The following is a 27,683-nucleotide window of genomic DNA, read 5'->3' as shown; positions in this document are numbered from 1 at the left end:
GAAATCTAATGCTAACCCAAAGTTCCCTCCTTTGGAGTGCCTTCACTGCAATATTTTTCTTTCTTGAGATGAGATAAAAAACATTTCACAATCTGTTAATCCATCGATCTAGGACACATGTATTTCAAAATAATGTTCAAACTTACACTTAAAACCATGCAACTAGATGAATGATCTGGATTATGCCACATGTGTTAGCCTGCTTTGACTGTTCTGTTATGCCTCATCGTGCAATCCTCTGAGCGTTGTGAACACGAGTGAAAATGCAGCTTGAGATGTCTTTTCTCCCTCCAGTTTCTTACTGAAGTTTGGAAAAACTTGACCACAACCTGCTCTAAGCAACAAGGTTGCTGTTGTTTGACAAGGTACAGCAACTCAGCGATCAGTACACTAGCTGGTTGTTTCTTGGCTCTGAAGTGAGTGGGCTGGACTCCCAGGAGATGTCCACTGCCCACCCCCGGGACCCTGCCCTGGCTACTGTGTCTCTGTCTGGGAAGATGGAGAGAAAAATGTTGTGTAGCATCAGCTGCAACACTGGCTCCAGGATGTATCACACAGGTATTTTTGGTGTGCTCAAAGATATGTCTGAATTTTCCTGACAAATGTAAAAAAACTTTCAGTTTTGTTAATAACTACATGGAAATCTGCTTGTATGGTCACCTAGTTTACAGGTGTATTAACAATCTAATCTACTCTGTTCTTCAGTCTATATTTCTGCTAAGGAATTCTATTATCATATAAGTTGTCTGAGGTTTTTTTCCTAATTTTCCCTATCTGTAAGTTCATAATGGTACTATTCTGTATGACAAAGATTGTGAAATAAAAGTGTCAGGAAGTGCTTTTTGAGCCTCAGGTGGAAAGTTTCACACAAGTAGAAAGTGTCTTTTTATTTTCTGAAGTCTATAAATGAATCTGCAGCTCAGAGCAAGCTTGTGAAAAGCAATTCTCTGAGGCAAAATAGTTCACATGGTCCTATTAAGACAAGCAGGTAACTTCTGTTGTGGAAGTTATGCGCTTCAAGTACAACTGATTGAATTCTAGAAATTTTTATGTGGGAACAGTTACTGAATGAAATCATGCTAATATGCTTAATTAATATTAAGCATGACTTAGGTTTTTTTAAGCAGTACTGATTTCACGTATCTCATTAAATGACTGGAGATCACTATTAAAGAGGGTCGCCTCTGACAAGGCTGTAGCCAGCAGTACTATATCTGAAAAGCAACACTTACGGAAAAAAAGACAGTCATCCTTTTACTGTTGATACACCTTAGAGGGTCACTGCATGAAGTTTTCTGGGGTTAATCACATATTCGATGGAAAAGATTTTTAAGGGAGAAATGTAACAATATGTTTGAAGCCGGAAGAAGACAATCCCTCAGATACACAGTTGATTTTAAACCAAATTGCTAAGATACAAGCTTTTGATGAATTGAGTTTATAGTTTGAAATGCTTTCTCTGAGACCAACAACTCTGCATCAGTATGTCACTGCTAGACCCACCTGGTAAAACTGATGTGAGTGTGATGATGTAGAGGAAGGTGGTCCGGCTTCTTTAGGTATGATTTCCTACAACTTCTCTTTGGTAAAACTTTCCAAATGAATGAGACCTAGTGGGTATCCAAACAGGTTTAAAGGCATCACAAGTCAGAGGAACATCATGAACCACAAAAATAGCTTTTGAAACACAGGTGGGCTTTCCCTGCCTTGTACCCAGGGACATAATGTCACTTGTTCCCGTGGAATCTCTTTGGATGGTGTGGTGGAAACTAAGACTAATAACGAACTGCCTAAGATAATATTCCTTGGGAAATTTTTGTTGCCTGACCATTGATATTTCCCATAAGCAAGGGTGGTCCTGGTTAAGGTGTCCAAGAAATTGTGGCAAGGGCTTTAAATCTGTTTCAGAGCAGATTACATGCACTTAAACAGAGCAAGGATATCAGCCCTGGACCTATACAGTGTGCAGTCTCTCCACCGAGTTCAGATCCAGCACATGCTGGTGCAGAAAAGTGTCACTGCAAATTTGTCAGGAGAGTGCCCCCAAATCAACACAAAAATAGAGGTCAAAACAAAAGTGGAGGGCAAATCAGTGACTGAGCAATCTCTAAAGAAAACCAAGGCCAGGTTAAATGCAGCTTATGCAATCCTTTTCAAAAAGGAGATTCAATAAATTTATGGACCTGCAATCCTGATTCTCAGGCTCAGGCAAATGAGAGCTGAGTGAAGAATACATTTTCTTCGTATCAATCTTTGCTGTTGTGCCACAGACAACTGACCCTGCGGATGACTCGCAACACAGTTCTATCAGTCATTGGATCCTTCAGTTGCTCCGTTTCCTCACCTGGGACCTGTACCCAGCAGAACATCTTATTTTTTGAGAGATTGTTCATCAGTTATAAGGACAACTATTCAGAGTGAAGCAGAGGATCTCTCCAGACAAGAAAGAGAGGCTAATGTACCAAAATATAACAAAATTTAAAACATTCAATGTCTAAGTTTAGATGTTCTACAATTAAAAATAGTATGATTTCAGAGGACTTGCTTTATTTGCAGAGTTGTTTCATGTACAAATTGCATATCACTCATTCATTTAAGAAGCTATATGTGCAGAGTAGTGAATGCATTTTGTTACATATAATGCATTCTCATTTAACCCTTTAACACTCATCTTCACAGGGCTTGTGTTGATTCAGCGTCTACAGTAATTCTAAATAGTGTGGTTTTATTGATTTAACTTGTAATGTCCCAGCAGATCAGTTTGATTCATTTTTTCCTCCAAACTAAGTGAATTGACTTGAAAAGTGAATTTACATTTTGGTTTCTGATTACATCTCAGAACTACTGGTCAATATTAGATGAACCAAGCAACTAACTGAATTTGTCATATTCTTGGCCTCCTTATTTTCAGTGTATATTTACATTCTAGGTTTTGAAAGTAACATTCATAATATATCTCCCAGATACATAGAAACTACTTTAAGAACTAAAGGTAGAATGATCAAAGTATTTTATTTTAATAAATGAAGTATCATCTGCATCTTCACAAACCTGCAAATCTTATAGTATTGGCATTCTTACTGTCAACTAGCTCATCTGAGTATGGACAGCTTTGCTAGGGACAGAGTATATGCTCAGCTTCAACAAATCAGCCCAGTGTTCTACATAGTTAAAATTAGTTTTAGTGATTATGAACATCACACACAATTTCAGGTGCATGCTGTAATGCTCTTCCAGCCAGCCATGAGATTGAGAGGTGGAGTGTTTTCCCAGTTTACACTGATTATTACTTTATACCCAGGGAACTAAAAATCACTGTAGATATTAAGGGGGTTTATTTCTACATAATAAATAAAGAAGCATTCACTCAGATTCTCTATTTTTTTTTTAAATCAGTGTTTTTCTTCTCGCAAACGCAGATTTCTGTCAGCTATTTGTATACTGTATTAAAATATTCTTTTATCTCTTAAATGTATCATCATGCATTTTTACTCCTGGTTTCTTCATTCCACATTACAGCAAAGTAGACGAGTACATTGAATTGCTTTTTTTAGATTTCAGTGTCTGATAGATGACTACGATTTTCAAAAGTATAGAGGGCATTTGATATCCAGTTCAATTGCTTCATGTCTCTAGGAAAGTAGTAACCTCACCAGACATCAGTTTTGTAGGCTCTTTCTTCTTTTCATTTGAGAAGAAATGCTCTTTAAAAATGTATTTTAATGCTCATTTTAAATGTACGGCAGTAGTGGAATGCCATTTGCCATAATCTGTCTAATTAGAGATCATGCTTAGGACGAAGTGACCCTCTGTATTCATGATATTTCTGAAGAATATATTTAGTTTGTGTGCTATTTGGGACCACTTCTGTGTTAAGATTGCTGTATTTACTGAACATAAAACAACTAGAAAAAGTACTGTTTAGTTTCTTTAAGGCTGAATTTTTAATCAATGGAAAAGAACCACTGAAGTTAAAAACCTCTAGAAACATTCTACCTCTTTCTCTTCATTATACAAAGAAATTTTCTTAGTGTCTCTCTATATAAAAGACTTCAGGATGCTTATAAATATTTCTTGGGTGACCAAAACCAAATTCAGAATTCAATTTCAGGAAAATAAACCTGAAACTTATTTTAAATGTATTTAATTGGATATACAAGGTTTGATGGCTTGTGTTTTACGTTTTAAGACTTCTAAGTGATTACAGTGTGCTTAAACTATGACTTATTCCTCTTTTTTTTTGATAGGTTTCTCCTGCTGCTTTATGATGAGCACTTCACTTAATTTCTTCTGTACCTTTTTTTTCACAAAAGATAAGGACTGCTGTCAGACCAAATAATTGGACTGCTAAGGACCAAATAATTTTGAATGTGAATCTATAGCAGAGGTCTTCTGCAGTAATTGTGTGAGTGTTCTTACCATGTCTGATGATAAGGTCAGGTAACCTGTATATCCCTCAGCTATTCTACAAAGGGAAGAACATTATCAAATTTATTTTGTTACATCAGAGCAGCTGATATATATTTCTGCTCACACTGTATTTCATATACCTTGTATTGGAGTTTTTTGTGGGTATTGCCTTTGAAAGTGGAATTTATCTATAAATTTGTGATTTGAAACAACAAACACCTTTGTATGTCGTAAGTAAGACCATAAAATGGTTTGGAGGCTTTTAAGTCAGGTCAGTAGTTATAGCACCTTTGTAACTGTCTCCTAATGGAAAAGCATCACAATTATACTTGAAGTCTAGCCAAACTGTGAACAGTGTTTTACTCTGAACTGAAAATAGCAAAGCTAGTCCAAACCTGCATTTTAAGTATTTTAAGAAGTGTGTGCTCTCAGGATGGCCTAGTCTCAAGTTACCCTACCACTTGGGTTTTTTTCTCCCCTCTTATTTATTTTTAACCAGAGTAACACCAAAAGAAGCACCAGATGAGGTCTGGAGGGAAGTCAAAATATACTGAATGTAAATTAACACATTAATGAAAACTTCTGTACTGGAAGGGAGATTGGTTTTGGTTTTTTTGTGATGTTCAACCCAGTGGCATATCTTCAAGCTTAAGTCGCCTGGAGGACATGGGGAATATTACTTTGTGGAACACTTCGTCTGTATCCTAAATCTTCACTTTATGGCTAGTGCAATTCTTCTTGTCTTCAGTAAGAGTTTTGTCTGAATAAGTAGTGAAGGAACTATTCACATAAAAAATATATATATACACACACACCCCCACGCAGATGCATAAACATACATATATATAAATATGGAATAGGCAAATCTAAAAATATGATAAATGAAAAAGAAGAAGAAGGATAAAGAAAAAAATAAAAATAATGTGAGTGTCAGATTTTAGAACTGGTGAGAGTACCATTTCAGCTACCATCTAAAAACTACATTTAATTCAACAATGGTGAAATCCTTTTACTTCAAGATGTCGGTGATATTATTCCATCAAAAAGGAAGCTGAAGACATTAGATGAGGTTTTATAAAGAATTTTTAGCATTGGTTTGTCTTGACTGTTCAAATAAAAGAGTTAAGGGTGAAAAATAGTGTTAATGTATACTCTGTTGAGAAAGTATTAATTAGTTCATGCTTATAAAGTGTTTTGAGGAAGCACATTGTTACGTAGGAGGCATGTGTTTACCCTAATATCATGCAGCTCCTCTAGCTATTTCCCACTTTCATAGTATATAATTTTAAACTGTTCAGTAATTGATACAGCCTTCCTTCTTGGGCAAAACTTGTGTGAAAAAGTTCATCATTTTGTTCTAGAAAGGTAAAGAAGTGACACTATGTTCACACTTAGAAATGTTCCTGCAAAGTTACAACTAGTTCTATGACTGCCTTATTCTATTATTACACAGGAATTGCAATACTGATTCAGATCCAAAGCCTATCCTGAGCAAAGTCTCTCACTGAGAAAGGGGCTGGTGTCAGATGCTTTAAAGTCCTGGAGCACTCTCCATAGGCACTCCGCATCATATAGTCTGTCCCCACTTTTGACCTTTTTTTGGTTGCAAGCAGAAAGTCAACCCCCAAGCACGAAGTACTTCAATATGTCTCAATATAAAAAAATCTAATACTTGGTATCTTGTGTGCAAAAGAGCAAAGTTCTCCAGGTAGAGGTGGATGAAGAAAAGTTCTTGGCAGTTCTACACAGAGGCAACTGAGTGAACCAGTAAGTTGCCATAACTCTCATAATCAAGCGAGGGATGCTCAAGGAATAACGGTGTGTGCAAGCAAACTCCAACCCTTAGTTGCTTTTCATTCCCTGAAACCATCCTCACCTTCATTATCCATCATCTCATTTTCAGTCAATTAATTTGCATCCATGTTCTGATTTTACTTCTCTGGTGTTTTATTGCAGTATCTGGGGATTATAGTGCGGTGTAACTTTCTGTATATGCTAATCCTCTCAGTCATAAGTAATTTCTTTATTCTGGGCTTAAAACTAAACCAAGATCAAACCCCTTTTATAATCTTTTGGTTTGTGTTTCATTTGGATAATTTTTTGATAGATCTTATAGATACTGTCCAAAGACTAAAAGAGTACTGTGCAAGTGGGAATGAGTGAAGTCCCTTCTCTGTGAAAATATGACTGAAGTTGATACTAACCCCTTGATTACATTCCTAATTCATTGGCATTTCAGTCTATATTCCCTGTATCTCTTATCAGGCTCTATTCAATTTTAAAAAGATGGAGGATGGTAGATTCTTGTATAGTAGGCTTTTTACTTTGTAGAGAAGTTGTTACCTTAGGCTCCTAACTTCAATAGCAGACCAACTGCCATTGGTGGCCTCAAGGGCCCAACAGAGTGACGCTTGTGAACCGAACGGAGGTGATGAGTTCTCACAGGGGTGGCTACAACAGTGTTACAAAGATCACCCATCCCTTCAGCGTGGCCATATGCAAATGGGTGCCAGAGCTTATGCTTAGCAAATAATCGTTACTGAAGGGAGCCCCACGAAGGGTTAGAAATGGCTGGAATGAGCACAGTTTGCCCCAAAGGGTTCCCATGGATCCATTGTGGGCTAAATCTCTGAATTGCTGCCAGTGTCCTTGAAGGTCCTTGATTTGCCTGAGATTGCCAACCTACCACATGTAGGCATCTCATGTAAACACTAAATTAGGCAGGTGAACATCCTGCACGCCAACCACAGCCAGTGAAAACTGCGGCCTCTGCAGAGAAAGAAGACACTTCAGAGCTGAATGCTGCCCTTTGGTTTCCATCAGCTGGCTTCAGGTAGAAAAAGAAAGACTATGCTAATGCTGTAATTTCCTTGTAACTTCTTCTTTCTTCCAGGTAAATAGTCAAGGAAAAAACTGTAACACACTGTATCCTTTGGACGAGAACATCACTGTGTACCCAGCCCCAGTGAAAAAAGAAAGAAGAAAGATTTGAAAGAGTGTTTTGACTTGTTTTTCCTTTAATTTGTAAGCATGCTGGAGAGCAGTGGATGCAGTTTGGTGCAAATAGGGCTTGCTCTGGCACTGCTGTGTAAAGACACTCACCTCTGGGTTGTGAGCTAGAATACATTCCTACTCTGTTTTCTGTCTCCTAATTAGTTTTTAATCCATAACATGACTGTGCATCATCCCCTCTCATTGCTTAATATCCTCAAAAGAAGAAATTTTCAAAAGGCTCTTGAAATTCTAAACCAGTTATATAACCTGCTTCTATTATGTATTTTGTTAACTATCCCAAGTAGCACTAACCCTTTAAAATGTAAAAATCTCTATAACAATAAGCTTTGTAGTTTTTTTCCTTTTCATGTTGTATACATCAGAGATTCTTATGGACCTTTGGTCAGTGATTCCAATTAGGAGCCATACACATACAGGAGATCAGACTTCACTCCGTACAGTTCTTGTCTGTTCCTATCAGTACTGAAAGTGCCTGGAGTACAATTAATGTGCTATGGACAGTACCTTTACTAAAACATGGCATAGCAATAACCATCCATGAATTCTAATGGTGAGGTTTTTAACATTTCTTTTCTTTAGTAGCCTATCTGCTTAAATTTTAAGGGCTTGAGTATTTGGGTTTTAGGCTACATTCTGCTGACGCCTATATATATAGATGACTTTTTTTTAGATATCACCAAATAATTTGTGCACACCTAAATATTAAGACTTGTACCCTCAAAATGAATATATGGGAACTGATATTAGTTTTTTAAATAGGATTTGCCACCCAGAAAGGGCAGGCACAAGCTTTTGCACACTCAGTATTATTTTATTTTTTTTATGCACAAGAAGAAACTGTGTAGAAGCCCAAATGAGAACTTGCTTCCTTCAGAGCATTAATTCAGTCCATTTCTGTTCCCTGGTGCCTAGCTTATTAAAGTGCGTATCACCTCAGACTGACAACTGGCAAATGCCCATACCCTTTCTACTGTTCTCCTCAGCAGTGTTTGACACTGTCAGTCATACATTCCGGCTTTCATGCTGTACAAATCTGGCAAGTGTAGGCAGAAACATGCTGAAGTGACTCTGATCTTTCTTGTCAGACTAATCCCAGAAGGCCCTATTTCCATCTCCAGAACTTGCCATTGAGGAACTTGCTAAGGTTCAATTCCTTCCCCTTTCTCATTCAATATCTCTACTTTGGGAAGCTATGACTTGGGAGACGCTTGGGAGAAGACCAGCAAGAAGAAAACATACCCCACTAGCAGAGTGAGATAAAAAATAGATAATATACCAGCAGATGTGCCCAAATACCTTTTATATTGAGCTACCCAAAGAAGTATGTATGAATTTTCTGACAGAATCTTAGTGTAAGTTTAATTTGCTTGCTTCTGCCGTCTCATCCCTATTTTTTGTTCTGCATGGTTACATAGGGACTTGTGCTGTAAAGCTGATCAGGGAAGCGATCTATGTTAAATAAAACAAATTTGAAACTTCTCATTTTTATTGCTTGATTTAACTTGAACCATTGAACTGATCTATTTCACAAGGTGGCCTCACACACATGATGTCACCCCAGCTGACGGGGACGGTGAATGGCAGCCAGGGGGTAGGAAGGAAGGAGAAGAGGAATGTCTCAGCTGGCTTTGTTGCCAGTGACACTGAAACACACAATTCCACCCCTTGCCTAGCTGAAAACCACATGTCTTACAAACGGGAGTGAGTTTTCAGATGCAGCTCTTCAAAACTCATACAATTAGTATATCGAGTGCCTTGAAGAAAAAGAAGCTTTAAGAAGCACTCTGAAGGAAATTTCATGACACATATTTTTCTAGTTATTGTTTTAAGGAGAAAAAGAAGTGAATTCTCTGTTGAAGATACAAGCTCTTCCTGCTCTTTTTTTAAAAAATTTTTCTTTGAACATACAGCATTCTTTTTTCTATTTTCTGTGTGAAAACAGCAGCAAGTAATAGGATGAAATATTAATAAAGGAAGATCAAGATTTACCTCAGTTTTCTGTCTGTAATTCAAGGAATTAAAACTTTTTTTTTTTTTTTTGGTGAAGTCATGTATCAGAGGGTCTAGCATAGCCATTTGGACACTTTCTTTTCTCCATCTCAATGCTTCTGAATCAACAGGCAGATTTTTATATATCTTTTCCCTTAGCTTCTGTTTCTATACCTGTTAATGGAGTAAATACGAAGAGCTTTTTCCTTTCTTCTCCAGCTTACAAAGCTACCTCATGGATAACTATACTTCAAAGGCCACGTGTTATACCAAGCCATTCCATTGAAATGCAGAGCCAGAATAAATGCTGTAATTCCTCATTTCCCCTGATCTTAAATCCATGGTTCTATGAATTAACATAAACATCCATTCTTTGACCAGTCTGGTGAAATTACCTATATATCCACAGAGATTTTGCTTTCCTTTCAGAGGCATCAAAGAGTGCTTCCTTTTGAAGTGGTAAGTGCTCGGTATCGTGGCTTAATGCAGTACTGTATTGTTTTGTTTGGCCTCAGCCTCAGAGAGCTGTTGGTCTGATCCTTCACACAGCAGAAAATACTGTGATCTGATATCTGGGACTGAACCAAGTAATTGCAGGAGCTTGGCTGCACCAGGGAAAGGGGGAGGGTTATGCCTTCATCTTTCCCTGCTAATGCCTGCTGTGTGCTCTTATCTCATTTCATAGATTAGAAAGAATTTAAAAAGAGGTAAATACCAAATCTTCTTTTTTTCTTTCTTTCTTTTTTTTTTCTTTTAATTTCTTTTTTTTTTCACTTGGATAACAGCTATGTAGCAGCTTCCAGTCACTGAAACAGGTTGTTAATATAGTAGGAAATGGTGATGGTGATTATTCCTTTCCGTAAATTGGTTTCAGAAATAGTTTAGAGAACTTGCAGACAATGTTTCAAACAATATTGGGCACACACTCAGACACAACTGATCTTGAATCACACTTATATCAAGAATACTCTGCCAAGGGTTAAACAGCAAGATGTTCCCAAGCCTGAACTGTCAGTGTTACTATTTTAATTGTTCCCCAATTAAATAATTAGGTGTAACTTAATAAATGTTTGAACACCATTTTCTCCCCTCTTCTTTCAGTCCAACTGTCTTGTAGTTTATGTCACTATGTCCTACTTTTCAGCAAAAGCATGTCTTAATATTGAGTGTATCAAATCTAATCCTACGGTTTATTGTGGGCAGCCCCAGTTGGTCCTGTTCTAAGGCTTTCCCTCCCTTTCTGGTGAAAAGCACTTGTACCGGGGTCCTGCTGGTGGCCTGAATCACCTCAATTTGTTCTAGCAATCAGAGGCAGCTGCTCCATGTGAAAGGAGTGTGGACCACTGAACAGAGCATTAGGACTGACCTCAGGCTGAATGCAAAAGGCTCAGCCTTTTCTGTGAGGCCAGTCGAGCATGTGCAAACAGATTTGCTGAAGTACAAAATGGTCCAGTGATTTAAAGCAAGTTCTCTTCTCTCTCTTTCTCTCTTTTTCCCTTTCAGAAATGAAACAGGATAGAGGATAGCCTGGGTACAATCTTAGCAACATCTGTTGCCTTTCACTGGGGTCTTGGCCAAGGACAATATCTATTCAAAGAGGTACTGACATTTTATTGAAAGAGAAAAAAGCCTTAAATAGAGAAGCGTTTGGACATGTTTCCCAACACACACAGTTGGGTCTTTTTATGGGTCAGAATGCTTTTGGAGAAACACTTTTTCCCCCCTCTCTCTCCCTTTTCTGGTGAAAGTGTCAGAAAACAAACCTTCAGCAAATTACCGAGCTCAGTGGGCTTACAACACTGAAGAACAGTTAAATTTTCCCTTGTTTGCTTTTATTCCCTGAACCAAAGGGTGTTTGACAACCGAAATCTTAACCACACTTAATAAGAAGTGTGAAGGAATTTATGCTTAAGATTGTTTCACATCTGTTACTTTCTAATTTCCACATTAATTTATCTTTTAAAACAACTAGTAATAGCAGTGGAGCAACTGCAGCATTTTAGCGCTATTGCGATGACTGATATTGTATGAAGATGTATTTTGTAAAGTTATTTGTTATGTTTGTTTTCCTGTGTGCTCTCCCCCCCACTATAAACATTAATTTCATCCAGCACTTAGGAAGAAGCAGTTACCTGTTTCTCTCTCCCTTTTTTCTTCACATAGCTTTTCACAGGCAATTTTGCTCTGTCCAACCATGACATGCCTTCATAAAAATGACAGATGAAGCAGCTGAGTAACCGGTGGGTATATTATCCTCCTGCAGGCATCTGCTGCTCAAAAGGCACCTATTTTGTTGGCCTTGAGACTGAGGATGTATGTTGCATCCCATACGTGAAGCCATTCTTATTAGCCTGCCACTACTTGGAAGAAAATCACAGTAGATTAAATAAAAGCTACTCAAAAGAAGTCTAGTAGAGTTATCCAATTACATAGATTAGCAATAAAACTTTAAATAAGTACAATTTTTTAGACACAGAAGATAGTGCTAGAATCCTCAGAAGAAATCCTTTAGTTTTACTGAATTTTGGTTGATCAGGCCATGGTCTTTAAGTTCAAAGCAACATGAAAATATACGGATGAACACAAGCTCCATGACATGAGATGACTTAACATAGCTGACTTATGTGTGTATTGTATGCATGTGTGTAGTAAATTATTAATAATTATCTGTATGGTGGTATTTCACACTGAGATTGGGGTGCTTGTGCTCTGCCTGTGTCCCATGATTGACATAAAAAATCCTTGTCTCAGAAAGTTCGCAACAGAAATATGTATGACAGACTTCAGTGACTCAAAGAAAAACAAAAGCAGTACTTCTGTCGAAAAACCAAGGCATGTAGGACTAGTAACACTAAGGTCAGTGTTGTTGAATGATTAGACGCAGCATCCTAGTGACCAGTGCCTGATGTCTCCAAAGGCCAGACTGGAGGAAATACACTAAAAGAGTGAAGGGGATTGAATGGCTCTTACTTCTGGTTCTAGGGCACTAAACCATTAACCTGCTAAATGTGGGAGGAAGCAGGTTCCAGAGAACTGCTATTTTCTTTCACCTGCCCTCAGCCCTTTTTTTTTCCTCCCTTATACATACAGGCACGGGTAGAAGTAGGAGGAAATAGGACCTAATCAGCCTCTGTTTTTATTCTTTCAGCACAACTGTCGGTGTAATGCCTTGGGATGTGCATCTTCATAGCAATGGGCAAAGATTTCCCCCACCATCTGTAGGAGTGGGACAAAGTGCTGTGCCCCATACTGTGAGCTAGTTTTCTAAATGGCAATGACTTAGATCTCCCATAAAACTTATGCTTCTCTCATTGAATCAAAAGATGTTTTTCCACTGATTTTAATGAATGCAGAATCTAGCCCAAGAACAGATAGAAGCTGGATAGGATTAAGGGATTTATAATGTTTTTAACATTTTAAGTATAAAAGTAATGTCTGAGTTGTCATTCCTAAGGAATAAAAAAATTGATGGATACATTAGCTGGGTAGAAAATTGACATATCAAATTATGTCTCCTTCGGCACTCACACCAAGTAATTGTGAGAGTGGGCAGTTCAAGATGATGAAGATAGTGACATTTTTTGTCTAGCTAACTTTGAAGACATTTCCATCTGCTTCCTATACAACTGCTTACATGCTGTTTTAGAATTCTCTCTCCATAAATATTCAGGTATAGGAGTTTAACATTTAGGTTAACATTCAGACATGAAAAGTTTGATTGCCTGAAGGTGAGAAAGAAGGGTCACCAGCATGCTCCCTGCTTGTAGTGTTTGTTGTGCTTATAATGCTCAGAATGTACATTTTGCAAATGTTTAGTGTTTGGGGGTTGGATTGGTTTTTGTTTGTTTTGGGGGTTTTTTTTGGCTTGTTTTGAGGGTTTGGGGTTTTTTTGGAAGAGAAAGGGTGCTTGTCCAATTATTGTTGTGGTCAGGGGAAAAACATACAAGTAAAAAAAATTGCTTACTTAGCTAATGTGTTCACATAGGGAAGGTTATGAGCATCTTGAATACCAGTCATGATGAAGGAGTACACCTAGTTTGGGCCAGTTATTCAGAAAAGTCTTCTAAAATTGCAGCTGTAATCTCTGATTTTGTTCATGCAAGTATTCAAGCTTGTATTGACAAACTACACTGGAACTCTGAAATCTGGTTTGGGTTTAGAGGTCAGTGGAGGAGTTATTCACATTAATTTTGTATAGTTGGTGCAGAGTATAGAATCTGACCTGAAGTGACACATCCTGCTGTGTATGGGCAGTTACTGGTTTATTTGTGTACATATTGGCATTTTTCACAAGTAACTTAGCTGCAGATTTTCAGATGACTGCTACACAGTAGCAGTCCCCTCAAGCGTGCAAAACTCCCTGAAGTCAATTGGACTTCCTATGTATAACTTTTCATAGAATCAGACAAATGTTTTCAGTCTAGATTGCAATTCCTTTGAAAAATTGACCTTAGTTGTGCCACAGTGTGAATGCCATGCAGAATTGAGCTTAATATCCAGCAGAAACTTATCTAACCTAATTTTTTTCTGCGTACATCAGAAAAGAGAGGAGTGCTGATTATAAAAATGGTGATGCTTCTTCTCCACTAGCAGGATCTTACGGCATGAAGCATTAATCCGAGATACAAGTGTCTGTGGATTTATTTACTTACAATTTGAACTACTGTGGTCAAGAGATGCTCATAAATGTAGCTAGGTAAGGTCTGTTACAGAGCTACTGTTTAACTTACCATTGCAATGCTAGTGCAGGTCCAAGGATATGCAAGTAGTTGGCACTTTGTTTGCACTTCTCAGAAACTGGATTTTCTTCTGCTCCTTCCCTGACTGTGCCTTTCCTAGCACTTTTGTTTGAATAATGTCCTTGAATGAAACAGAAAAAAAGGTTTTTTTAAGCATTCTTCCTCCCTTTTGTCTTACCATACCTCATTTCCTAGCTGTTATTCCTAGCTCTTAAAAAAAAAGAAAAAAAAAAAAAGAAAAAAATAAAATTAATGTTTGAAAAATATTTTTAATGCTTTTATTCTCAGCACATTTCTTTGGTTGCTGCTGATTTTTTTCTTCTTCTTTCTTTTTTTTCCCCTTCCCCTGTTGGTAAGCCATGCTTCTTCCAGAGCACTCGGTGTACAACACTGCCAGCTTTGTCCTGCCGTGTTCTATCTCAGTGCTGGCCAGCTTGGTACATCCACTTATAATATGATGAATAGCATCTGGAGCCTGGCCACACAGCCTACATTCTGGTCTTAGGGTTTTTTTAAGCTATCTATCCTTGCTTGTACAAATAGCCCATTCCTGTGTGGCCATAATGAAATTCTCCATTTCTCTTTTCACTCTTCTGACAGCCTACCTGCCATTTGCCACCCTCTTCTTGTGAGGTTTTCAAAATTCTTTCCATGCAGTTGTTTTTCATTTGATTTCTCCTTGTGCTGTTCTTACTGCTGTGTGACTAATAAATTACCCTCAATGGCAGAATCTTTTTCTTTTAATTTTGGAGCCTCCTTATGATTAAACAAGCCTGTTTTCTATCTACAGTTTCTTAACTTTACAGGTTCCTTTCCTACAACTGCCTCCGTTGCCTTTGTCTGTTTTTCCTGACAACATAAATTCCATTTTTATCTGCATTCACAGTTCTTACCTTGGGCATCAGTAATTTCTTATTACTTTTACAGTTACATTGCCTTAGAATAACTAGATTTACTTCTGAAGAAGAACACCACTTTTTCACATATATCAGTTACCCAGATTTGCCAGTACATGTAGGCCAAATAGGTCATCAAAAGATTGTGGAAACTCAAGAGAAGATGAGGAACTCAAGAAGAGAGGAACAGGTGGAGCCATGATGGTAATGTTGAATTGATAAGGTAACACTTCCTAAGTGGAATGGGTGGTTGTGGATACATAAAGAGACCCCATAAACTCACTAGATGAATCACCACTATTTTTATTTGCTACAGTTTAGTTCATATTGTTATGTCTTTTTGGCTTCCATATCGTTAGAGGATATTCTGCAAAATATCTTCTAAAGAACAGGTTGCTGAATCTTTGGAGGCTATTAGGTAGGTCCCCACAATTACTGTGGCTCCACAGGGGGTGGGAAAAACTCCTGGAATATAGGCAACGATGCAATTGCCTCCAAAAATCAGTTTAAATAGCATATTAAGCCATAACTGGGAGGACACAGGAAGGCAGAGACATTCCTGTGTTGAGTATCTTGTTAAAGGCAGTGAGTGTCTTCAATTTCAGTAGGCCTTTTGTTTTTCCTTCTGCTATTTGTAGAGATGAGAACAAAAGAAGACTGAAGACAAGCAACGCTCGGTTCTAGATTTGAATCAGAGCTGGCGTAACCACAACAATGGACAGTGGCTTCCCATGTGATACAGAAGGTGAGAAATTCACATCAGAATTATAGCCACCTGTATATATCATCTCTGGACAGCAGGAGTACTTACCTAAGAGTCATTTATAGAGATATTTGTACTTGTACAGGGCAACCATGTGCTAATGGTGGTAAGAAGTGTTTTCCTTTAAAAAAGATCTTAAACTGCAAGCTCTCCTACTTGCCTCATGAAAGTCAAATATCCATATAAATTTTTAGGAAAAGTTAGGATTTTGCCTCTGAGCATAATACATTCTTATATTGAAGGAACTCTGCAAGCTGTTGCTGAGCACATAATGGAAGTTATTTCTGCCCACACAGTCAATGAATTACCAGCACCCAGGTAGCAGTTACCAGCCGTTGCTTTTTTTTGGAATGTATATTAGAAGTGTACAGGTAGAAATGTTAATGTCACAAGACTGTCAGTGGCTCAGGAGACTGAAGAGAACTATAAAACTTATCCATTTTCTGCCTCAGGTCCAAATCCTCCCTCAGCAGTGGCCACCAAAGCTCTCACTGTCTAAGAAACATTTGAGAGCGTGTCATAGAGCAGGGTTTGTGGTCCTAAATCTGCCTATGGATCCGCTATACAGAACAGCAACACAACTTGTACTGTGAAGAGGCATCCTTGACACCTTCAGAAGTCAAAAGATGGGAAAGGTGCCAGCAGCAATGCACCCTTTGATGCCTGCAGTCAGTCTTTACAGGGCCTATGTAAGAGACAGTCTAGCATGGCCCAGTGTTTGTTTTTACAGACCGTACACTTTCCTCTGGAAACGGTATACCCGTACCGCTCAAGATGACTAAATGTACTACAGAACCTATTAGAAAGAAATACAACAGCACTGTAAGTACGGGTTACAGCCAAAAATGATCCAGTCAAAGTATTGGAATGGACCGACTCATTGGCAAAACCCCACACTCAAGACAGTCAAGAACAAATTGTATTAAAAAAATATACATTTGCTTACATTACTAAAGATGATAGATTGCCAAAAGTGACTAAGAATAATTGCTTCTTTATATTTTATTCTGCCTGTGCAATGAAATTAAATTGGTCTGCTTAGTCACACTTTTTGCTTGGAGTCACTGGGCTGTTTTGCTCCCATGAAAGTCAAAGGGTTTAATGCATTTTATTTTGATATGACAGCATAAGCATTTAGAAAAATAATCAGACAAAAATATCTATCCTATTTTCAACATAGTAAAAATAAGTTCAAATGTTTTCTCAGACATACAGTTTAATGAAAGGTTTTGCTTGAGAGAATATAGATTTTTTGGAACATAAAGCACATCCTTGAGAGAAGTCTGTTAAGCTAGTAGGGACATCATGAAATACTCTGTGAAGGTCTACACATGAAAGCTTTTTAATTGGGAGATAATTGGCTATTCCAATTCTCCATTAGTAATATCTGGATCTGAATGAAAATTAATGAGAAAGAATCCTTCCTTTATAAAGAATTTTAAGTGATTGTAAATCTATTTAGTCCCTGTTTTGAACCTGAAGAGCAAAGAAAAAGTTTGAAGATGTTAGGTAAAGTTTATGAAGCATGTGACCCCTTGTACATTCTTTTTTTGTATCATCCTATTCCCAAATAATGATTTTTTTGGGGGGGGGCGGGGGGGAGGGTGTCTCTTTTGAAACTGTTCTATCTTCACCATTGAAGTCGTAGCTACTGAATTAAGTAGGAAAAGATAAAGTTTCCAATACTGGTTACCTCTCAGAATGAGTTTGAAAGAAGATAAAGCAGAGGTGTTTGTGATATTTAGTGATGAAAAATGATAATCTGTCCTTGAACCTTGCCCTCTAAGGATCAGTGCAAAGACTCTTATTTTGATTAACTTGTGAAAGATGAATTAGGGATTGAGGGAAGGAGGACAAAGGAAAGAAGAATCCTTAATTACAATCTTAAGCAACTGTGTGCAATCATGTTCCAGGATTTTCTTGCCTGAATACATCTTATTAAGTTGTAACCATGTACTCAGACGCTCCATAACTTGGAGAATGAAGATTGCTTCTGGTTGCTCTCTTCAGACAACTTCTTCAGTTCACAAATGCCATGATGCTGAATTGCCTCTCTTGGATTAGAAGGGTGACATTGGAAATCATGTGTCTGAAAATGAAGCTAAAATATAAGGAACACATGGCAGTTACATATTACATTTATTAAAAATACTCATGCATGTTTGCATTTGTGTATCCAAAGGCTGCAAAAAATCAGAAATTAAAATGATTTTTAAAAAATCCTTTGTGATCTAAACCAATTGTTTTGTTGTTGTTTTTTTTTAAGAAGTGACTTTATCCTCACATTACTTTATTCTTGTTGACACCACACTTCACAGTATAATGTATAATAGGAATGAAAATTAATTATAAAAGCACATTATTAGTTTGTTCACAGTATGTTAAGAATGTTTTTCTGGTGAAGCTATAAATCAAAAGACATTGGCCAAGGCTCATTTCTTACAGTTGCCCTTGGTACGATCCATTGTTCTAAAAACAGTACGTGTTAAAAATATTTGTGTCCGTGGAAAATGTCAGTTCAGCAGCTCCGCCAACATTTGGAACCTCTGCCTTTTTTTTTTTTTTTTTTTTTTTTTTCAGGAGGCGTCCTGACTCCCGGGTGATCGCGTTTCAGTTGTAGATCTCTTCCCTTCTGCAGACCCAAAAGGCTTCAAGCGGCGCTAAAACGAGGCAGAAAGTTTGCCCTGCCGCTTTCCCAGCCGGACCGCGTCCAAACAAAGCAGGTATTCATTTCCCAGAGCGGCTTCCCCGGGCAGCTCTGGGCTTGCGGGGCTGTGCGGGGATGCTGCCAGGCACCAGCCCCAGCGTGACTCTGCGCCTTCTCCTCCTGCCAGTGCGCAGAGCTCCAGCACGTCTCTCTCCACCGTTTATTCTATGAAAGCACCTGCTTTCTTTAGTCCTTTTTTTTTTTTTAACACCCGCCCCCCCCCCCCCCCGGTTTAAACAGGGGCCGGGGAAGAGGGACAGCAGCAGTAGGGAGGCAGAGGGCAGCAGGGGTGCGGGGTTTTAGGTGCCTTGAGCAGTCCGTGTTCTGCCCCGGGACCCGGAGAGGGGACCCCGGCCCGGCCCGCTCGCTGCCCCGCGGCCCCCAGCGGCCCCAGAGCCGGCCAGCTGCGAACGGGCCGGGGCAGGAGGAGGAGGAGGAGGAGAGGGGATGTGGGTTTGGCAGGGGGAAGCAGGGAGGGCTGGGGAGACTGAAAGGGCAAAACTGTCAAGCAGGGACCCCGCAAGTTCGGATTAGTTTTGCGACTTTGCCTTCACGCCTCGGGAGCTCAATTGATCGCGGCTTCTAGGACAAGTTGGGGGGGGGGGCGGCGGTAAAAAAAAAATTCTTAAACTCTCCCCTTCAGCTCCGCGTTTCAAATGCAAATCGGGAGATAGATTGGCTCCCGCCCCACCCCCTAGCCCGGCTCCTGATTTTTATCCAAAGGACTCCATCTGTATATCCTGTCAAAGAGGAGGAGGAGGAGAGGAGAGGCGGGGGGAGCGGGGCCGGGCAGGCTGCTTTGCTCCCCGGATCCCTTTTCAAGAGCCACCGCCGGGTCTTCGGGAGGTACAAAGAGTCCCGCTGCCTCCTCCGCACGCCCTCGGACGGAGCCGGCCGCCGAGCGCTGAGATCCCCTGCCCAGAGCAGCATCCCCACCTCCTCTGCCTTCTTCCCTCCCTCCCCCTTCCTTCCCTCCCTCCCTCCTCTTCCTCCTCCTCCTCCTCCTCCTCCCGCAGCCACGATCCGCACCCAGTCGGAGCCGGGCTTGGCACCGGCACCCACTTCTCCCACCGTGTGCCCAGCGGCTTGCCGTTCCGCGCCGTGCCGCGGAGGAGGAGAAGGAGAAGGAGGAGGAGGAAGAGGAGGAGGAGGAGGAGGAGGAGGAGCGGAGCGGCGGCGTTCCGACCTCCGCGGGTGCGGGCGGGCGCGCAGCCCCCATGCCAGGCGGGCCCCCCCGCCGCCCGCAGCCCGGCCCCCGCCTGGGAGCATCCCGCCAGCGCTTCGCCGCGGAGGCGCCGGCGGCCCTTGGGATTAAAAGACTCGCTGCGCCGGGCAGCCGAGGGAGAGGGGGAGCAGGTAAGTGCTGGCTGCACCTGTGCCCTTCCTCGCTTTCCTCTCCCCCCTTCCCCTCCGCGCAGGCAGAAGGAGAGCGGAGTAGTTGCAGGCAAGGGGGGCTGTGTGCCGTCCGTGTTCCCCCCCCTCCCCGCCCCGTCCCTCGCCCTTAACCCGCCCCGCTCGGCAGCGGGGCCGCGGCTCTGCGGGGCGAGCAGGGAAGTTTGGTTGTGTCCCTGCCCGGGGGCGGCGGGGAAGGGGCCGGCGGGGCGGCCCGGGCAGCGGCGGGAGCAGCGGCGGCGGGGACGGCGTGGGAAGGGAGAGCCCCCGCGCTACAGGCGGGCGTGTGTTCACCTTCCGAGAAATGAGAGAACAATAGCAGCTCTCTGACTCTTTGGAGAAGTCTCGCGGACGAGGGGGGTGGGGGGGGGCGGTGGAGGAAGGGAGGACCACAGACTTCTGCAAAATACGGGCGGCACTAAGTCCTGCCTGCCCCCGGTCCTTTCTGCCAAACCGAAGCGGCTGGCTTGCTCGATCCCAGAGTCCGGCACCGATGCTGCAGAGCAAAAGGTTAGCGAGGCCAGGAAATTTCCCGAGTTCTTTCCCAGAGCTTTCCCCCTTTTGTGTCGAGGATGTTCCAGAGTTTGCAAATGTTGAAATGATGGGAGCGCATTTCTTTGATTAGTATTCAGCTGGTAAGGCTGGCTCTGCAGTCTTTGGCTGTTTGATACCGACCCTTCCCCCCCCGCCCCGTCCCCCCAGCTATCCACACAGCCACGCACGGGCACGTCCTGCTCTCCGGTAATAGGTTGTGGGCACCGGTAGCAAGCGGGTTGTGATCTGGATCCTCCGACTTCTGGTTGCTAAATGGAGGAAAAAATATCCCTTTTTGAGATAAGATTTAGCCTTTATACTCGTGCTTTCAAAAGGTGAGGTAGTTCAGGTGAGCCGGGATTCTGCAGACGATGCCTTCCCCCTGCAAATTGGGGGATTTAGGGAGGGATGGGAGGTGGAGGCTAGCGAGGCACTCTGATTTTGGGAACCGAAATGTTGATACTTTAATCTTTTCCCATCGCAAGGATAAAATCTTGGGTTCTGATAGATAACTTCTCAAGTCAAAGCAGAGACTTGAAAGGGCAGCATATACTTTATAGTCTCTCTAACAAGACATGCTGCCTTGCCATTTTTCAGCTAAAACATAGGTGATTGCACAGCTTTGCAGGAAATAAAGTGCTTTTCCAGGACAAATAAGTAAATACATAAAGGAGGCAAACTCTTAACAATGCCAGTTTCTGAAGCAGTCTCTCCTTGGCAGTGATGTGTGACTTTTCTACCCTTATTACATTTACTAATTGTTCCTCTGTTACCTTATTTGAAGTTTGCACGGAATTGTTACTGGTGAAAGCTAGATACTTATTTCAGTTTCTGAAAAAGGTAGGTCTACAGAATCTCAGGGGAAGAGCTATTCAGTTGGGCAATAGCATGAAAGTTGCGTAAGTAAATTAAGTTTGCTTAGAATATAGCTTCTGAAGGTACAACAGGTCAACAGATAAAGATCAGTTGGGAAATGATGCTCATCTGCTCTTAGCAATATCATAACAGTTTTAAAGATGCAACAGTGAATTGAGGATGTTTAGAAATAGTACAACCGTGCCTCATTAGAGCTAGTTCAGTGCAACGGGTGTGTTACCACCTCTGGGGGGGAAAAAGAACAAAAAACCCACTAAACAAATCCAAAAGAACTACCTAGGGACCAAGTGTGACATCCTGTTTAAAGTCCTTGTACAGACTTTTCTATCTCTCCAGCCTGCAGCTACCCGGGGATCTAATCTAGACACACTTCTTTTTTAGGGTCATGAAAGAGGGCTAAGTAAGATTTAAGAAACAATTGCAATGAAATCCATAGCGAGGGGAGAGGAGCAAAGGAGCTAAAAGCTGACTCTGACAAATATTAATGTTAAGTATGTGAAATATCTTGGGTTTGAGTACTTAATATAGATTAAAACCTACCTGGAATATTAGGGAAATATCGAAGGTAATAATCTGAGCTACCATTGCATGTTAGAAGTGTGTGGCAGTTAATGTGAATAAAAACCCAAACATCAGTAATGTAGACTATTTTCTTGCAAAAAGCCATTAAAGATTGCAGTTTTAATCAGAGGGCATTTCACCCTTATAATAGGAGACTGTACTGTAATTAGAGGCTGATGTAGGTCATTAGAATTGTGTTAAGAGTCAGATGACAGCCTTGCAACTCTCTTAAGTCTACTTTTATTGATTTAATAGCAAAGCACTCTTGATTATTTGCTATTGATTTAATAGCGAAGCATTCTTATCTTTCCATATAAAAGGGTAATTGTAAAGTATTTGTATAACTGCAGATTATCCATGAATTATCTGATGACAAGAATGGATATAGCATCCATGTAGATTTTCGCCTATCCTTTTCATCTATAGCTTTGTGCATGTGCATGTTGTGTCCATATTTTCCTATGTTTCTTCAGCAGTCAGAGACTTGACTTAAGAAAATCATTATTAATGCAAAACCTGAGGTTGTTCTACTCTAAGTTATAGTCCTACTTTGCTATAAACCTGACTAAGCTTTTTCTCAAAGGTATTCGGCTCACAAATTGACTCCAACGTGCAATGAAAATAGAAAATATTTTAAACTTCAAATGGTTTGCAGATGAATATACTGCTTGGGAGTCAGTTGTGGTGACAGGCTGGCCAGTAAGTTTCTGTGTATGTTTTTGGCTATTGGCTTCAATATCTGCTGTGTTCAGCGGTTCTTCGATGAAGGCCTTTCTTGAGCCATTCGGTTTCCTTTAGTTTATCGTGTACATTTTTTCTCATGTACGCTTTCATGCTACTACTGGGTATTGTTTTTTCGTGGTAATAAAAATCATTACATTCTAGCTGAGGAAGGGTGCATAAAAGAGATGATGGTTACTTCGGTTCTTCCTGTCAAACCAGGCTTAACTCTGAGCAGTAATGCAGGAGTGCCTCCTCTGGGAATTCAGTGGCTCTGCAAGAAAGTCAGCCCTAGGTATTAATGTGAGGTTCCTCAGCTTAAATGAGGCTGCAGAAATTGAGCTTGTGGAAATTTAAATATTTGACTTGATTGGTCACAGATATACAAATACTGCTAACGTTTCCTTTCAATAACTGATCAAATTAGCATAATCCTTTCCAGCAACTTAGATCTATAAAATGTACCATAGCAAGGTGAAAAACCCACAAAGCACTTTCACATGGAGAAAATGATATTAAAAAAAAAAAGAAATCCTTCTTTTGTTCACTTTTCTTGGGGGAGGGGGGAAACTGTCAACAACCCAAACAAGTTAGCACTCTAGCCACATACAATCTCATGAGCAACTGCAGAACAGTACGAAAGAGCAAAAGCTGCTGCCTGGTTTCCTTTACACATTTTTTGAAGCCCTATCATTTATTGAAGTGTGCCTAGTGTTTTTCTGTTGTCTCATCAGGTCCTTTCACCTGAGTCAGAGGGTATTGGAGCCAGTTTAGTGTAGCAGCACCATATGTTTGGAGCAGTGATAGTTTTTTTTCTTGATAACCAGATGCAGACTGCAGGATGTGCACTACATTTACAGATCTCCCATGTGAATATTTAGGCTAGTTAGCGGCAGGAGGTTGTGGTCTGTAGTTGTAATGTCTTCTGGCACAGGGACTTAATAGGTTTCATCATACAGCCTTGACTTGCAGAGCTTCATTTCATGGAAAGGTCCTCACCTCACTTGCTCCAAGGCACCCTTCTTTTTTTTTTTTCCTTCCTTTCCCTGGAAAAAGTGATACCCAGATGTAGCAATCTACACCCTAATTAGACGTATCTTCTCTAAACCCTTTGTCTCAAGGATCACAGAGTCTCTGAGCCTGTGAAGGAGTTTCCTGTGATATTTAGGACGTGTGACATACAGGAGCTGCAGGCTCATAACAAAGGGGAATTTTCTCTGCCACAGAAAGTGACACCCTTTCCAATGGGCATTGTAAAATGGAATGTCAAAACGTAAATATTTCAGTGAGGGTAGTTCAGCTGTCAGGGGGCTCACCTGTTGATTCCACTGTGTTTAAGGGGTCGTGGTTCAAGATCCAGTGGCAAAAGTCACCCTCAGAATTATCTCAACACACAGGGTCTTATTTTATTGAATGACTAAAGTAGAGGAAAAAAACCCCTAAACATGGGATAACTGTGCACTATTGACCAAGCTAAAGCAAGATTTACTAGCAGGTGTTGTCTGGGCTGCACTTCCAGAGACAGTGAGGTCCAGATTTATGCAGTAAATTTTGCAATGGTATCAAAAATTTAAGTGTTCCGATGAGAGGAGAATAATGGGAGGGGGGGGAGAGGGAAGGCAATCGGAGTGGAAAACTCTTCAGTGGATGCCCTGAGCTGACAGCGAGATTTCAAAATAGAGAAATGTAATCCAGACTGGGGGAGTTTAGTAATGGAAAAGCTTTTAGATTTCCACTTCTTCCCGAAGAATTTTGCAAGTTGGAAAGACTTTAGGACAACATACGGTGAAGGACAAAATTCCCCGTTGGGTTGAAGGGATTGACGGGGAAATGATATGGTTCATAGATTAAGCTGGCACTGTGACACTGGCAGCAATGTGTGACTGGAAGTCTGCAGGAATTTGCGCTTTGGCTGCAAAGGTTAGGTGCTACGAAGATGATCTCAAAAGCCTTCAGCAAAAGCCCTCCAAGGCTGGGGAAATCTCAGGGGTGGGGAAGGAGGGCTTCCGTGAGGATATCTGGGAGACTGAAGACACGTTTTTGTCCATACCTACTGGGTGCTGACTGCTGCATACAAACAGCAAGGACTAGTCTTGATGCGTTGTTTTAGAAATTATGGAGTGAAGCAAAATATTCAGAGAGATTTTCAGTGGGTGTAAATTACCCTTAATTGCTTGCAGTGAGGGGAACAATTCCTTAAAGCTGAGGATCTTATTCATGATCTGAATGTTTTCAACAAATCAAGATTGCCCCTCAGAGACAGTGCATAATAGTGTCTTTTTGACACTAGCAGATTGTTTTGGCAAAGTAGAGTAGTAACATTTTTCAGATTAGCAGTGTTCACCAGAACACTTCTGCTACTAGACTGTGGCTTAAATATAGTTCCATTTCTATGCAGCAGATGGGAGAAGATGTAAGTTTTATGGTATATATTGAATAAGGAGGTTATTATTTTTTCAAATGTATATTCTTCAGTCTGATGTTTTATATGTCAACCAGCTATTTAAGAACACAAACATGAAAGATTAGATATTTAGTGGATATTTTTAATTTTTTTTTATTCTTATGGCTGTTCACACTGACAGTGTGTTACTGCTCTGGTAAGACATAATACTTGCACAGTCCAGATCACACAACATACTCTTTGAATTACACACCAGTTTTTATACTTTGCATTTTTCATATTTGTGATTGTCAGGACTATATGCAAAGTAAATAGGGAGTACAAGCTTAGATGTGAAAGGTAGAGCCTAGTGCTTTAAATACACCAGCAGAAAAATTTATTTTATTTTTAAAGCCTAAATTACTTTTTATGTAGGCAAAGCGTGAGTGAGGAGACATGATTGCATTTTGCCCCTGTTTGGGGAGGGGAGTAGCATTCTGGAGATGCAGAAACAAGATGTGAAGGTGCACTGATGTCCTAGGGTAAGTAATGACATCAATTACAAGTGCAAATATTTCTCAGTTCTGTGTACGCTGAGTCCTGTTTGTGCAGAAAGTGATACCATTTTATAAAAGAGCATCTTTAAACACAAAATACAAAATGGTTGCAGGTCAGTTTTGCCTTCACTTCACACTCAAGCCTGTAAGCGCAGATGACAGAGAAGGCACTGGAAGCAGAGCACTGCATTCCCTCTATTGCTGTCAGTGTTAGTCATATCCACTGCTGCAAGTGTAACCCTGAACAGTGAAGTTATGCCTTGATGAGAAAAAAAACAACAACGGCACCTTTTAGTTTTCAGTTTTATGAATGCTGTGGTGTTGCTTGCTTATGTGGACTTGTGGACTTCATACTTATGGACTTCAAAGAACAGGTGCTGTTGAAGTGATAGTTATGCTTGGGCAGAAATATGATATTTTTTTTTAATTAAAAAATCCATATAAATATGTATATCTGTATCAGCAAGATAGGTAATGAAATGCAATTTAATAAATAATTATTCCCCAAACAGAAAAGGTTTTTAAATACCAGACACTTTTACTTCTGCCTTGGGAAGTATCACACTCAAAAGGCAATGCGCTGAAAGAACTATAAATAAAAACCTAAAAAAAAGGGCTCTGAGAGGAATAAGACTTATCCTGAAGAGGGGAGGCAGGGAGGGAAGAGTGTTTCAGAGCAGAAAGTGCTGCCACACAGCTGAATAAAAATAATTGGAATTCTGGAGATTGTGTGGTGAAAGTATTTGAGAATGAGTAAACGACAACATTTTTTTTCCAGGGGGTGTGAGTACTCTGCTTTTCATCAGATTGTGCTGTCTAGCATATGGACTGTTTTTCAGTTGGTATTTTGGGTGCGTTTTTCAGTTCTGTGCTGTGGTGTGTGGCTGGGGACCATGGCACTCCATATGGTGGCTTTCATACTTCCCTGCAGGTGTAAAAGAGAGGATATAAGAGAACACTGTTCGAGATAAAGGTTAGAGCAATTCTAGGTTTGAAATGTCTGTTCAGAGCAAGAACAAGACATTTCAAACTGCTTAGTGGAAAGACTCTAACATATTGTAAATGTTTTACTGACATTTCTTAAGAAAATCTATTTCATATTTTTATCTCTGTTAAATAACAATCTGCTGCCTCTTTGAAATAAACTGACGGTTTATCAATATCAGATGTCTTTAACCTGATGTAACTTAGACACAGAGAGGGAAAGCAAAGGGTGCATAAACAGCCTTTACTACAAACAACGCTTATCTTATTTGAACTGAGCGGTAGGAAGTGAACCTATGACGGAGGAAGCACAGCCGCTCTCCTTGCCACTCATGGCAGCCCTCCCAGTAATTACTATGTCATATGGTCACGATTTACCCAAAGGACCAGATCAAAACTGAGCTATGACTAGTTGGGATTCATCATTTTGAGCTATGCTCTGCTAGGGATGATGACACCTGCCTGTTAATTCCACCGCGAAAGGAATCTTGGTCCATGTTGGAGAGACGTCTTTTATAACTGTAGCATCACGTTTTGGAAATCAGGGTCTTTAGGTAAGACATTGCCTATTCTTGTTTTGCCTGTGGGGAGACACTGGATTTTCACATATGGAAGCTTTCAAATTGCTGCTGCTTAGCAAACACGCTCAGTGGGTTTGTGGTTTATCCCACCAGCCTCTAAGCAAAGCCTTTCTGGTGCAGGGCAGTCCCACAGAAGGGATTACTGTAAAAAAGGCTTTAAATACAGTCTGTAATCAGAAGAGCTTTTTATTTGTTTCATGTTTCTGCCCTCTAGGTACCTTTGGCAGCATGATGCTTAGGCGTTCTGCGGCTAAAAGAGCCTGACATACTGAAAACAGATAGCAGAGATCACATTTCACTCAGTTTTAATAGTAGTGGGTAGGGATATAATGTTAATCTATCTAGAGCATTTAATGTGCATGTGATTTAATGTCTAGCCTTTTTAGATTAATTAAATGTAGAAAGGATGAAATCTTCTTTCTTCCAGGGCTTCCTAAGTAGCAGCAGTTCACTCCAAATGAATGTCTTGTTATCTGTTTTAATTTCATCCTCATTTTCACCTTGTGCTTGGCACTTCTTAAATCCTTCTTGTCTGCCTCATTGCTCACTCAGACAAGAGGGATGCCTCTTTCAGAG

General features: G+C 40.4%; 1 protein-coding gene across 2 annotated transcripts in view; it reads left to right on the top strand.

Annotated features, from left to right (window-relative positions):
* Positions 1 to 18,762: 18,762 nt before the first annotated feature.
* Positions 18,763 to 27,683, top strand: part of CDH7 (cadherin 7) — an 82,829-nt gene continuing 73,908 nt past the window's right edge. The window contains exon 1 of one of the 2 annotated variants that reach the window (XM_069778906.1): positions 18,763 to 19,875. The gene's annotated coding sequence lies outside the window, so the exon portion shown is untranslated. Of the gene's footprint in view, positions 19,876 to 26,978; positions 27,081 to 27,683 lie in introns of those variants that run through there. The other variant, XM_069778907.1, reaches the window with a different exon arrangement.

The sequence above is a fragment of the Haliaeetus albicilla genome, chromosome 3, assembly GCF_947461875.1.
Source record: "Haliaeetus albicilla chromosome 3, bHalAlb1.1, whole genome shotgun sequence".
Taxonomy (NCBI): Eukaryota; Metazoa; Chordata; class Aves; order Accipitriformes; family Accipitridae; genus Haliaeetus; species Haliaeetus albicilla.
Note: the sequence above shows the minus strand (reverse complement) of the source record. Positions and strands in the feature narration are given on the sequence as shown.